At 46.1% G+C, this 13,294-nt stretch overlaps 1 protein-coding gene and 1 long non-coding RNA gene across 7 annotated transcripts in view; one reads left to right on the forward strand and one right to left on the reverse strand.

Annotated features, from left to right (window-relative positions):
• Mgat5 (mannoside acetylglucosaminyltransferase 5) overlaps positions 1 to 13,294 on the forward strand; it is a 283,416-nt gene that overhangs the window by 219,104 nt on the left and 51,018 nt on the right. The window lies entirely within an intron of this gene.
• The window catches only part of Gm51746, a 50,092-nt gene that overhangs the window by 36,567 nt on the left and 231 nt on the right, over positions 1 to 13,294 (reverse strand). For both annotated transcript variants that reach the window (XR_003948718.1, XR_003948717.1), the window contains exons 2-3: positions 2,630 to 2,711; positions 1,847 to 1,901 (exon numbers count right to left, since the gene is read on the reverse strand). This is a non-coding gene — a long non-coding RNA (predicted gene, 51746). The remainder of the gene's footprint in view (positions 1 to 1,846; positions 1,902 to 2,629; positions 2,712 to 13,294) is intronic.

Consider the following 13,294-nt stretch of genomic DNA (forward strand, 5'->3'; position numbering starts at 1 on the left):
TAAGGTCAGAGCTTAGTGTAAGCTTAAGACTTAGTGTGTGAGAAGTAAAGGCTAAGGAAGGTTCATTGTCTGAAATTCCTCTCTAATTGGCTTCATTCACCAGAGCCCCCCACAAGCATCTGTAGAACCCTAGATCAAGATTACACAGCAGTTACAAGAAGAGGTCTTTAGGCTTGGGGAAATTGCTCATTCTAAAAAGTGTTTGTGCAGATTGGAGGACCCAGGCTCCATCCCCAGACCTGCATAGAAAGCCCACTCAGAAGCCTTCTCCACTCTAGTCCTCGTGCCCTGATGGAAAGATGGGACTCCCACAAGACTTGCAGTCAGCCCCAGCCTGCTTTACTCAATAGAGACCCTGTCTCAAGCCAGGGCTGATCCCGGGGCTTCCGTGAACACACTGTGTCACACGCGTACCCATACTCATACACACGCAAGCTTTAAGTAGAGGGTTAGAGACAGAACAGGATGTGTTTCCAAGTCCTATCACCAGCTTGCGTTCAGTACAACTCAGGGTCTTCTGACTTCCTTGAGACAATGGTTTGTAGACTAGGCCTGCCATAGGGGCATGGTTAAGTAGGGGCTGTTGCTAAGGTGCCTGGGCTCCTCATGCAGACTGGGCTGGCTGTCAATTACCCCTCTCTGTCTAAATCCTTGCGGTTGTGTGTAGCTGCCCACCCCCTTCACCAGCCCCTCCGGCCTTGCTCTCCCACTCTCTCTCTCCTGCACTTTCCCATCCCCTGCTCAAGTCATCTTTTCTTTGGCTCCTCTCAGCTCTGCCCTGTGCATTGAGGCTTTGCTGTAATGAATTAGCACTGGTCTGGTACTGCAGTTGTGAAATATTATACCCAGGGCCTTTCAGAATTGCATATATCTGTTCTGAATATTCTGTTATCTTTTCGGGACTTGTTCTTACTCCCTCTCTAGAATCAAGTAGTCCCTTCCAGTTTGAGTCTTTCAAGAATAAAATAAGAGAGAGTATTGCTGTGGCTGTGACCCAAAAGATGGATGAATCACGGCTTAGCCACATACCCAGAGCTGGCAGTGTAAGTTCCTAGTCCTGGTGAGGAGACATCTGTAACTTTTCTAGAACTTCCCATCGCCAGCTGGATCAGGGATGCAAAGACTGTTTCCTGTATACACACACACACACTGAGGAGGTGGGGGCAGTGAGACGATGAGTCAGAGAGGCAGGGACAGCCTGCCAGCCTCACTATAAGGAAGTGGTGCCCATCCTAATGGAGTCAGGACTCCTGCCCTGAGGCCACATGGACTGGGCTGTGGACTTTTTGAAAACAAGGCTCTAATTGGTCAACCCCCCCCATCACCATCCCCAGTACCCAGCCAAACCCAGGCCAGGGGAAATACACGGTGAGTATCTCCAGAGAATAAAATTTGAATATTCAAATAGAACTGGGCCGAGGGGTGGGCGGAGCATGAGAGGCATGCCAGCCCTTTCTGTAAACACTCAAGGCTTTTTCACCCAAAGGTTCAGAAAGAGCAGGCAGCTTACATACTAGAGTTGTGCTCTTATGGAGAAGAGACAAAGGCTTTGACTGTCTTCTTGCCCTGTGTCTGAGGGGAAGGCATTTTCAAGGCAGTTTTGTCATGTATGAAAAAAAAAAAAGACATTTATGGTATGTAAGTCATAGGACTATAAGAATAATAAAGTCAAGAAGTGTTTGCTGTAGTATATAGTGTTTCTACTCAGGTTCTCAGGAATATTTTCTGTAAGCTTTTTTTCCCCTCAGGCAAGAACAGTGTCTATATAGTTTCTGCTCTGTTACTATCACAGAAACCCAGTCCTGGCCTGGGTAATCTGGAAAGGAAGAAGGTTTATTTTACTCACAGTTCTGGAGAGTCCAGAGTTTTTGCTCAGCTCAGGTGAGATGGCAGGTGACCTCCTAAGAGCAACAGAACAGTCGAGGTAGTGAGACAACTCATGATGAGACAGGAAGCTAGGAAGACCCCGTCAGTCATTCCCCCCTCTCCCCCCTCCCCCCCTTGCTTGCTCTCGTGAGACCCACAGAAACCTCTCTCTAAGCTACCCTCCCTGGAGTCATAGCTACCTACCATGCTCTGTCCCTGGACATGGCTGCCTCCCTTGCTCTACCTCTGGAAGCTTCCACACCTCTCAGAGGCTAAGATTCTGTGTTAACCTTCCAAACCACAGCAGCCTCCAGACTAGAGATGTTTGTCATTAGAGAAGGGATTGCAAGATCATTTCCTGACCAGTACATCCCACGTCTGCCCCTAACCCACGAACTTCTTTGAATTTCACCTGCTGAACAGATACAAGGAGACCTCACAAGTCTGAATACTGTAAACTAGAAGCATGCACACTGCATTTTCTTGCTGCAGATAGTCTTCAGTAGCTGGTAACTATGACTATTGCTATTGTTTATATCTGAAATAGCCACAGGGGCCCCTGTATGAAAGACTAAGTTGCCAACCTGTGGTGCTATGTGTGATGATGCCTTTGAAGGTACTATTGAGGATTCTGAGCTGGAAGGTTGCAGATAACTGAAGAATCTTCTGGGTGGGTGGGGTACCTCACTTTTCAAAGCCTTCATTATGTAACATACATCAAGCATTGGGTGTGTTTCTTACCAGATTTGTTTGTGCTACATACCTGAGTGGTAATTCCATCACTCAAGCTGATAAAATCACATTCAAGTAAAAAACATTTTCTTCTGTACAAACTTAGGTTGTAGCTTTGGGGGAGAGAGAGAGAGAGAGAGAGAGAGAGAGAGAGAGAGAGAGAGAGATATGATATGATATGATATGATATGATATGATATGATATGATATGATATATGAAAGAGAGGTGCTATTTAATTCTGAGTAATGAAGTCACCAGTAAAATAATGGGGGAAACACACACACACACACAGAGCTGAGTTTGCATGTACCCTGCTCTGGAAGTATTTGTGTACCAGGGCAGCATCTTGGAGAAAGCTTACTTAGTCTGGGATGTGGTTCCTTTAGAAAGCTAGAGTGCACAAAGCCTTGGGCTTGGTCTACAGTACCACCCAGAGCAGTGTGATGCTGAGAGCCTACCTCAGCACTCAGTGTGTAAAGAGTAGAAGGATCAGAAACTTAAGGTTCTCTTCGGTGACATAGTGAGTGCAAGGCCAGCCTCTTATCCATAAAAGACACTACCTCAAAACGAAGAGAGGGAGGGGTGAGGGGAGTGAGGGAGTGGGTAAGGGGTGAGAAGGGAGAGCAGGGGAAAAAGAAGAAAAGAAGGAAATTAATTGTAGAGAGTGTGTATTAGTGTGTGTTTTGGGTGAGATAAAGCATTCCCTGACTATAGACATCTCTTTATTTTCTCCTGGTGCCAGGATTCGTTAATTAGCTGGTAATGACTTTCTCTTCTTTACATTTCCCTTATACTGCTGGGCAAGTGCTCTACAACTGAGCCGCATCCACAGCCCTTTATTTTTCCTTCCCTATGTTGAGTAAAACAACCAGTCGATAAATAAGAATCGCCGTGGAGAGCCATTGGCCTATCTTACCTTGGTGTTGACTTTTCTATGCTTGTTATTTAATGACATACAACTTAATGCACTATTTCTTACAAAACACCAACTCCCTCTGATAGAAATTAAGCACTAGGAGGAAATGCTAGCCAGCACTCTTCACTCACCTGCCTGTTATGCTGCCTCTCATCAAAAGATGCTCTCTTGAACTGTCCCTCCCACCGTCTGTCCTGGGCTCCTTTCTACCCTGCCAGTACCCACTGCGGCCAGTTAGTGAACAGCATCCAGTGTCATGTCTGAACACTAAAGCAGGTTCAGTCACTCCAGCCCACACACTGTCACCTGTTTTTATGTGGCCTATGACCTAAGTACAGTTTCTACGTTGTTAAAAGGTTGAGCAAGGCAAGCATCAAGAGTTTTCATGGCAGAGCTGAGCTTATAAATAGAGATCTGTACCACCATCTTAAAATACTGATCCGAGGCCCAAGTTGTTAAGGAACTAGATAGGCAAGTGCCAGCCAGGCCTGACGTTGCCATCGGTCTAGGCACCCGCTGCATCCAGCCCCCATGGTTCTCCCTCTCCATCATTCTGGGCATCATCTTGTAGCTTGCCTTTTAAAGAAGGTTCCGAATGTTAATTAACTCTGTTTTTTGGGGGTTTCAGTCTTCTTCCTTTGCTTAGTTATAGCCATTCATTTAATAAGCCACAGCAGACATAGTAGAATCAAATGTCAGTTATTAAAAGGGCAATCTTTAAGGCTGGGGGTGTAGCCCAGTTGGTAGAGTATTTGACTAGCATGCATGCAACCCTGGGTTGGATCCCCAACACCACGTAGAAGTGACCTGTGACACATGCCTGTAATCTCAGCACTTGGGATGGAGGGACAGGATGATCAGAAGTTCAAGGATGACTTCAACCACATAGCAAGTTCAAGGCTAGCCTGGGCTACAGTGAGGCCTTATCTCAAAAAAAAAAAAAAAGAAAAGAAAAAGAAAGAAAGAAAAGAACAGAACCACTGTTAAATTGTTGTTCTATATGTTCTAGAGGTTGGACTGAAGTACTTGTGCTTGCATAGCTAATTAACCGAGCTGCCTCGTCAGCCCATAGATGATCTTGGCATTGTATTTGGATATCCATCTCTAAGATGTAAAATAAAATAAAATAAAATAAAAACCTACAGTCCTGTTGTTACAACTGAACTTAATAGTAAGGCTTTCTTTCTGTCTTTTTGTTACTCTCTATATGAACATACACCACATGTGTATTCATCTTCATCACCTGTGGGTGTCAGAGGATACTTCTAGGTCCCCTGGAGTTGGAGTTACAGGCAGTTGTGAGCCACCTGTTGTTAGTGCTGGGACTCAAACTCAAATCTTCTACCGGCCCCTCCCAGCAACCCCAAAGCTCTTAGCTGCAGAGCCAGAGGCAGAGCTCTGTGGTGGGCTTGTGCCTACAGTACCCAAGGCCCTGGGGTCCATCCCCAGAACTAAAGACGAAAATGTGCAGTCGCCTTCCGTGGAGATTTCATTGCTGAAGCAGCTGACTCTGCTCAAAGCCTACATTTTCCTAACTGTATACACCAGATAGGATTTATGCTTCTTTTCTTCCTGCTCCATTTTCTGAAATTGGTAGATAAGATACAGTGGCTGGCCTAAATGCAGATTTGATTTTGCAAGACTCCTAAATCAGGGGCATGAGCTGATAATGTCTGCAAGCACAAGACATCAAGCATCTTGCTTTTCTCTTATGAAATGTTTAGTATTTGCTACATTTTAATTAGAGGAAAACTTGGGAACATGTTCTCCGCTTCCACCACGAGAGTCCAGGGGTTGGACCTCAGATCATCTGGCTTGGTGGCAGGCACCTATACATTGTGAGGTATCATGCTGCCCCCAGTATCCTGATCTTAATGTTAGCAGACACTGACAATCATTTCCCAGGCCCATTTGTTCCTCTGTTCTTGCTAGTGATACCTGCTAGCATATACTGACTGTCTTTATACAGTTCCTTAACTTAAGTGTGGATAATGCTTCTCAGCCTGTTGGGTTTTCATTTGTGTGTGGATGTGCGTGTGGATGTGCTTGTGTGTGGATGTGTATGTGTATGCAGGTCTGCTTATGTGTGTGTGTGTGTGTGTGTGTGTGTGTGTGTGTGCATATGCATGTGTGTGTGCATGTGCATATGCCTGTGGGTGTGTGCATGTGTGTGCATGTGTGTGTGTGAATGTATGTGTGCTTGTCTGTGTACATGTGTGTACGGATGTGTGTACATGTGCATGTGGGTGTGCACATGTCTGTGTGTGTGGATGTGTGCATATGTATGTGTGAGCTTGTGTGTGTAGATGTGGGGGGTGCTTGTGGGGGAGCATGGATGTGTGTGTGTTTGTATCTGCATGTAGGAATGCTTGTGTGTCTGTATGTGGATGTGTGTGTTTGTATGCATATTTACCATCCACTTTGCTGCTCTGGTTTCTCACTGGCCTGGGCAGATTCACCTAGGCATTCTGGCCAGTGAGCCTAAGAAATTTGCTTGTCTCTGTGTCCCCAATGCTGAGTTTGTAAGAGAGCATGCATCACCACACTGGGGCTCCCTTTTGGTTTTTGTTTTGCTGTTTAACATGGTTTCTGAGGCTCAAATGCGGGTCTTTACACCTGCAAGGCAAGCCCTTTACCAACTGAGGTATCACCCAGCTCCTGTTACATTGTTCTTATTGATGCTATGTTAACTAGTAAATCTAACATATGAATGCTAACTTGGGAACCATCTGGAAAGTCAGACCTGGAGAACATCTGCAGAAAGCGCCTCCTCTGCTTTTCCCAGACCCACTCTTTCCTAAAGGAGAGTTTTTCTCGCTTGAATTTTTCCAAGCCAACTTCAGCCTCAGCCTCCATGTGCCCACATATGCCACACCAGCTGAACTATCAGACCAGCCAAACAGATAGGTTCCCAGTGATTAGTTCTTTTCCTGGAGACCCCGAGGCCCTCAGTCGTGCACATATGGTGTCTGGTGGCTTGGTAGCTGAGCTAATGCTGTATGAAGGTGACCTGAATACATTTGGAATCAGACCTAATGTGGGCCGGGGCGCGCTGCTCCTATAAAAGAGCTGAAGAACCCTGTTCTTCCCTGAATGGGTGGGAGCTGCTCTCTCAGAGGAACTCAGTCAGGTTCAGCTCAGAGACTTTGTCAAAGACCAGGGAGAAAACACCCCATCTTAGGAATCTTGGTGCTGGACTCATTCACTCTTTCCCACGGTCTGCTGGATTTAGAGAGCAGTTTCATTGGGAATATTCAGTGGCCACAACAGGGGAGACCCTGGGTGTCTCCACTGCCTTTCTCTCCTGCCCAAAGCAATTGAAGCCACTGATTTCTTACAAGGTTCCAAAATTCAATGTTCCGAGTTGCCACTTTGCCTTCAGTTTGTTTGATTGCTACAGCTGCATTCATGAACTGTGAGTGTGTGTGTGTGTGTGTGTGTGTGTGTGTGTGTGTGTACATGTATGTATATATACATATATACATATTGTCTTAGTCAGGGTTTCTATTCCTGCACAAACATCATGACCAAGAAGCAAGTTGGGGAGGAAAGGGTTTATTCGGCTTACACTTCCATACTGCTGTTCATCACCAAAGGAAGTCAGGACTGGAACTCAAGCAGGTCAGGAAGCCGGAGCTGATGCAGAGGCCATGGAGGGATGCTCTTTACTGGCTTGCTTCCCCTGGCTTGCTCAGCCTGTTCTCTTATAGAACCAAGATTACCAGCCCAGAGATGGTCCCACCCACAAGGGGCCTTTCCCCCTTGATCACTAATTGAGAAAATGTCTTACTGTTGGATCTCATGGAGGCATTTCCTCAACTGGAGCTCCTTTCTCTGTGATAACTCCAGCTGTGTCAAGTTAACACAAAACTAGCCAGTACACATATATACATATATTTCATGAAATATATGTATGTATATATGTGTATGTATGTATATACACACACACACATATATATATCTTTCTCATATATAGATACTAATTTACTGATAAGAATATGCCCAATTAGGGATAACAGGGAAGTAGTTCAGTTGGTGATGTGCTTGCTGGGAAAGCATGGGACCTAAGTTCAAGCGCCATATCCCACATAAAAATACAGACCATGGTATGTATTTTAACTCTAGTGCAGAGAGGCTCCCTGGGGCTCCCTGGCCAGCCAGGCTAGCCTATTGATAACTTCAGGCCACTGAGACACTGTGTCTCAAAAGAGAAGGATGGCCTTTCTGGTGATGGCAGCCAAGGTTGTCCTCTGGCTTCCATATGCACGCACACATATATACACACATATGAATATCTATATGCACGTAAGCATGATTAATGACTATACAGTACCATAATGGTGTTCTTCATATTATTAAAATGTTATGAACCAGAGCAAATATTTTCACATTTTTTTTTCTTATTCCCTAGAGGGTCCATCCCACTCTGGGTCTACAGCTTGAGGTCCCAGTCAAGCAGTATACTCCAAACAAGCCAAGTACCACAGAGTGAAGTGCAACTTCCATTACTTTTGGAAGTCAGAAAATACAGGAATTACATTAATTTAATAAGGAGGTTGTTTTATTTTCAGAAATTACATTTTACTCAGATCACAAGCCCCAATTGTTATCGGAAGGCCCTAGGTTCAGGTGGGTGAGCCCACTTCTCAGAGGCTTTAGGTCCCTTCCCCAGCCTGCTGTTCCTTCCTGGGGTATGTCTGTGTTAGTTAGTCCTGGTGATGCTGAGCAGAGCCGAGACGCAGGGTGGAGTAGGGGGAAGTGAGAAAAGGAAGGGAATAAAAACATAGAGGACATTTCCCGGATGCACAGGGAGCGCCTGCTCTCCTCGTCCCTCCTGGACCCGAACCCTTCCTGCTTCCCCACGAGGGCCCCTCAGCTCCACGCTGGCAGCACCCCACTTCCTAAATACATTGTTGGCCACCCTTCATGCTCCAGTGCTGATTACAGGCATCACTTTTATTTTGCTGGCTTCATGTTTTCAAGAAATCAGGAATAGAGTGAAGACATTACAGAGGGCCCTCGGCTTATTTGGAGGGGAGAAAAGGCAGGATATTTTTAGCTCCTCTCTTACAAATCAGCCATCGCTTTAAAGCCGGCTGTCAGCTGTCTTTGGGGAAAAAAAAAACAAAAACAAAAAACAAATCAAAAATTCTGCCTCTGCCCTTGAATCAGAATCTCAATCTGTACACCTCGACAAAACAGAGAGATTGTGCCCGCGGTTTAGAAGGTGCTGCAGCAGGCTGACACTTGGAAGTCTGAGGGTAGAGATTATGCACTTTATTACCAGTCTACACATCCATCATCCTGCAGCCGGGGTATTAGCACCCGTGGCACAGGCAGAGGCCTGGGAGAGGAAATTGAACAGGTGTGGCACTTCGGGGCTCTGGATGGAGATGAGAAACCTGCCAGAGCAAATGCGTAGCACTGTCAAAGCAAGCCAGTCCAGAGGCTGCTGGCATTAGTGGGGAGCCCTGGGTCAATAGGCTCAAGATCTGTTAGCTATCAAAACTTCAGGGCAAATGGCTAAGTGAGGTGCCCACTTAACACATCTAAGAGGACTGTCCAGCCTCCCTCTGTCTCTACCCACCAGAACCTGTCACAGAGTCATCCTGCATAGCATGCCCCAAGCCCCACCCTCAACCTCTCCAGCCCCGAGCTTCTTCCCTTCCCCCAGCTCCCTTTCCCTAATTAGTCCAGCAATTTTGGTTATGTCCTCTTAGGTCCCATGTGCTCTTGGCTCCTGGTCCTCTCTTGCCCTCTCTTCTCCTCCTCACTCCATCTCCCCCATCCCTCTCCACTCTTGGCCCAGTTCAGTCTGGGGCCCAGTTTAGCCTGATCTCTTCCCTCTTCTTTGCAGTAATCTCAGCTATATGTAGGAATGTCAGACGCTCACTTCTCATTCAGTATCAAGTTAGCAGATCCCTCGGCAAGGAACTGGTCTGCCCTTCACTGCACCATGCCTTGGGTCAATCCTGGGGCCAGTGTTGTATTCTGGGCCCAGACAGTCAGGTGTAAGTCAGGAATGGAGTGGTATATGTAGAAAGAGAAAGAGAGAAAATGGGGGCAGGGTGTTAGGACTCTTCAAACCACAAACTTTTAAAAATGTCTCATGTTTCTGCGAATGCCCCTGAAATGCTAGGGCAGGCTTGGTTGGATTTGGTTCATTTGGAATTGAGTTCCATGAGAGGCAGGGTGTGGGGGCCGAAAATGTTTGTTTGTTTTTGGAGTATTTTTTAAACAGGATCTTCTCTCAAGAGCCAAGATGATCTAAAAAAAAAAAACAAAAAAACAAAACAAAACAAAACAAAACAACTTATCTTTAGACCTGGCTATTGTGCTTCATTTAAAAAAAAAAAAAAAAAAAAAGGAGGGGGAGAGGCAGAATGTTTGATAGAGCTTGGTATGGTGAAGTGGGAGGGGTGCCTCAGTGGGCCCATGCTGAGGCATCCTTTCCCCTTGAGATGACAGCCATACAGTGGGTTTAGTATAGAATTGAGTTTATTTGCAGGTATGGGAAGGGGAGGTGAGAAGGGAGTAGAAGCAGAGGACAGGGGAGGGAGAAGGAGAGGCAGAGGGAAGAGAGAGAGAGGGAGAGGGAGGGAGGGAGGGAGGGAGAGAGAGAGAGAGAGAGAGAGAGAGAGAGAGAGAGAGAGAGAGAGAGAACACATCCAGGAGCACGTGGAGAAAGGGGGAAGGAGGAGGAAGAGCAGAGAGGGTGAAAGGGGTCAGAGAAAGAAGAGTCAAAAAGAGAGAAGAGGCAGAGAGATCAAAGAGGGGCCAAACAGTAACATTTATAACACGCCAGGCCTACCCAACTGTTGCCAGGTAACTGTTGGGCAGTGCCTAGAAGGAAAGCTAAGACCCACTAACCTTGAACTCAGGCAGTTCTCCTGATTCAGCCTCCTGAAGACTTGTATTACTTGTATGATCCACTATACCTGGCTAATGGAACAGGTTTGGGGGGGGGGGCTATTTTGTTGGTTGGTTGGTTGGTTGGTTTGGTTTTTTGGTGGAGGGAGGGGGGAGAGAGTTTTTTGTTTGTTAGTTTGGGGGTAGGTGTCTATTTTGATGTGTATGTGTATGTTTGAGTCTACATGAGTACATGTAAGACAGATCCTTGGCGCTAGATCCACAAAGTTAACAGCAAGGGCTAGGAACCAAGATGGGAACCGTCTGAGATGCTCTTAACCTCTGAACTATCATCTCTTCTGCCCCTAATGGAATAGATTTAAGAGGTGTATTTGTTTTGTTGTATTGTGTCTTGTTATGTTTTTTTTAGACAGAGACTCGTGGAGAGCTCTGGCTGGCTTTCAGCTCACTATGAAATCAAAGGTGACCTTGAACTGATCCTTCTGTCTCCCCACCTACTGAATGTTGGGAATACAGACATGCACCACCAAGAGAGCCCAGGGCTTTCTGCATTCTGGGCATGCACTCTACCAGCTAAGCTGCAGCCTCTTCCCGAGAGTTGTTCTTTTCACACGCAAAAAATTAAAGCTTGGGAGCTTGCCCAAGAACCCACAAATTAGTCACCAAACCGAAATAAAAATGTCGATTATTTTAGACCAGCAAGATGGCTTAGCATGTAGAGCTGGAGAGATGGCTTAGCAGTTAAGAGCACTGACTGCTCTTTCAGAGGTCCTGAATTCAATTTCCAGCAACCACATGGAGGCTCACAAACATCTGTAATGGGATCCGATGTCCTCTTCTGGTGCATCTGAAGATAGGAACAGTGTACTCATATATATAAATCAAAAACAAAAAATCTTTTTTTTTAAATGGCTCATCAGGTAAAGGTGCCACCAAGCCTGATGACCTCATTTCAAATCCAGGGACCAGGGACCAACATAGTGGAAGAAAAGAACTGAGTCCCCAAATTGTCCTCTGACCTCCATCTGCACACACACACACACACACACACACACACACACACACACACACACGATATGTCTTCTAAACTAGATTTTTTTTAAAAATCTAGAATATTTGTTTGACCTCAACTTCTTACCATGTTAAATGTAACTAGAGTCCCAGATCACGGGGCCAGGGCCATGTGGCTAACTGCCAGTTTATAGATCCTCTGCTCAGCCTTACACTAAGTCACTATACTCAGTCTGTGAAGTTGCCAGTGAGGCCTGACAAGCATGAGGTCTGCAGAAGCATCCTGGGTGTGTTTGAAGCCGTGCTGTCTACCACACTTCATCATTAGAATAGCGAGTGTTTTCTGGCACATTCAGTTGCTGTCTTACGCGGAGTCTGCCACCTTCTTACTGTGCAAGCACCACTGTCACAGTTGTGACCTGCCTGATTCTGTTTGGCCATCCTGATATCCCCAGAAAGGTGATATTCAGTAATGATTGCTCTCCAAAGAAAGGAATGCCTCTAAAGCACAAGCTTCCGGAATGGGAGGATGAGTGTGTGTGTGTGTGTGTGTGTGTGTGTGTGTGTGCATGAGCCTGTGTATAACGTTGTGTGTCTTCCTATTATGCACCTCGCCTTTCAGGCTTAGGTCTCTCACTGATCTTGAAGCTTGGGATTTCCTCCAGGCTGCCTGCCCAGTGATTCTCAGGGTGGTCATGCTCCTCCCCGGTGCTGGCACTGTAGGCATGCACCACACTGTAGGCATGCACCATACTGTAGGCATGCACCACACTGTAGGCATGCACCACACTGTAGGCATGCACCACACTGTAGGCATGCACCACAGTACCAGCTTGTATGTGGTCCTGGGTTCTAAACTCAGGTCCTCATGCTTCTGTGGCATGCTTTTTATACCCACTGAGCCATCTGCCCCTTCATGGGATAAATTCTTAGTAAAAAGTTTCAGCCCCATACTGTGTGGAGCTGTTTCTTCATGTCATGGTGGCTGCTGTGGCTTCTGTAGTTTGGATGTTGTTGTTGTTGCTGTTGTCGTTGTCATTGTTGTCGTTTGTATGTGTTAAAGGTTGGAGGAACATCTATGCTATGGCACATATATGGAAATCAGAGGACATCTGTCTTCTGCCAGGGGTTCTAGGGATCTAGATCAGGCCTCCTGGCTTTCATGTCAAGTGCCATTACCCTCTGAGCCATCCCTCTGGACCCTGACTTGTGTTTTATGTAAATAAAATCAATGAATAGAGCCATTCTTGGTGTCGCACAACACCTACTGCCTTTGCAGGACTCAGAAGTATGTACATTTCTGAGAGTGTCACAGCAATGCATCCTTTATATGTGCCCCTTACACCTCCAGCCATAGAAGGTAGCATCCAAGCCACCTCCATTTTACAATGAAGGATAAAGATGGATACTGTCCATACAGGTGGGCCTGGCTGACTTTATTTACCCTCTCTGGTTTCCCAGAACCATACCAGAGGCTCATCTCCATGGATCCTACCTCCTAGATTACTATATAGTCACTTCATGTCAGATAGACTGCTAAGTGTGACTCTGTGTGTGTGTGTGTCTGTGTGTGTCTGTGTGTGCATACAGTGCCTTATGAACATTTCAGGATGTCCTGTGCCTTTCACACTCATGTGTACAGGCTTGCATGCACACGTACCAAAATAATAATAATAGTAATAGTAATAATAATAATAATAAAGTATCCTGGGTTAAGTTGCCTGGCTTAATCCAGGCAGTTTTATGGGAGCTCCAACTCGCATGGGGCCATCTGCCTCCAACACAGCACTTTAAAGAGCCTTGCCCAGCCTCTTCCTGGAAACAGCTCTGAAATTCACAGGGCGGAGTCACCCTTCATACCAGGCAGGGAAGGAACTTTCTCCGTACCGTACTGTTTG

This window comes from Mus musculus, chromosome 1 (genome assembly GCF_000001635.26).
Source record: "Mus musculus strain C57BL/6J chromosome 1, GRCm38.p6 C57BL/6J".
NCBI classification, from domain to species: Eukaryota; Metazoa; Chordata; class Mammalia; order Rodentia; family Muridae; genus Mus; species Mus musculus.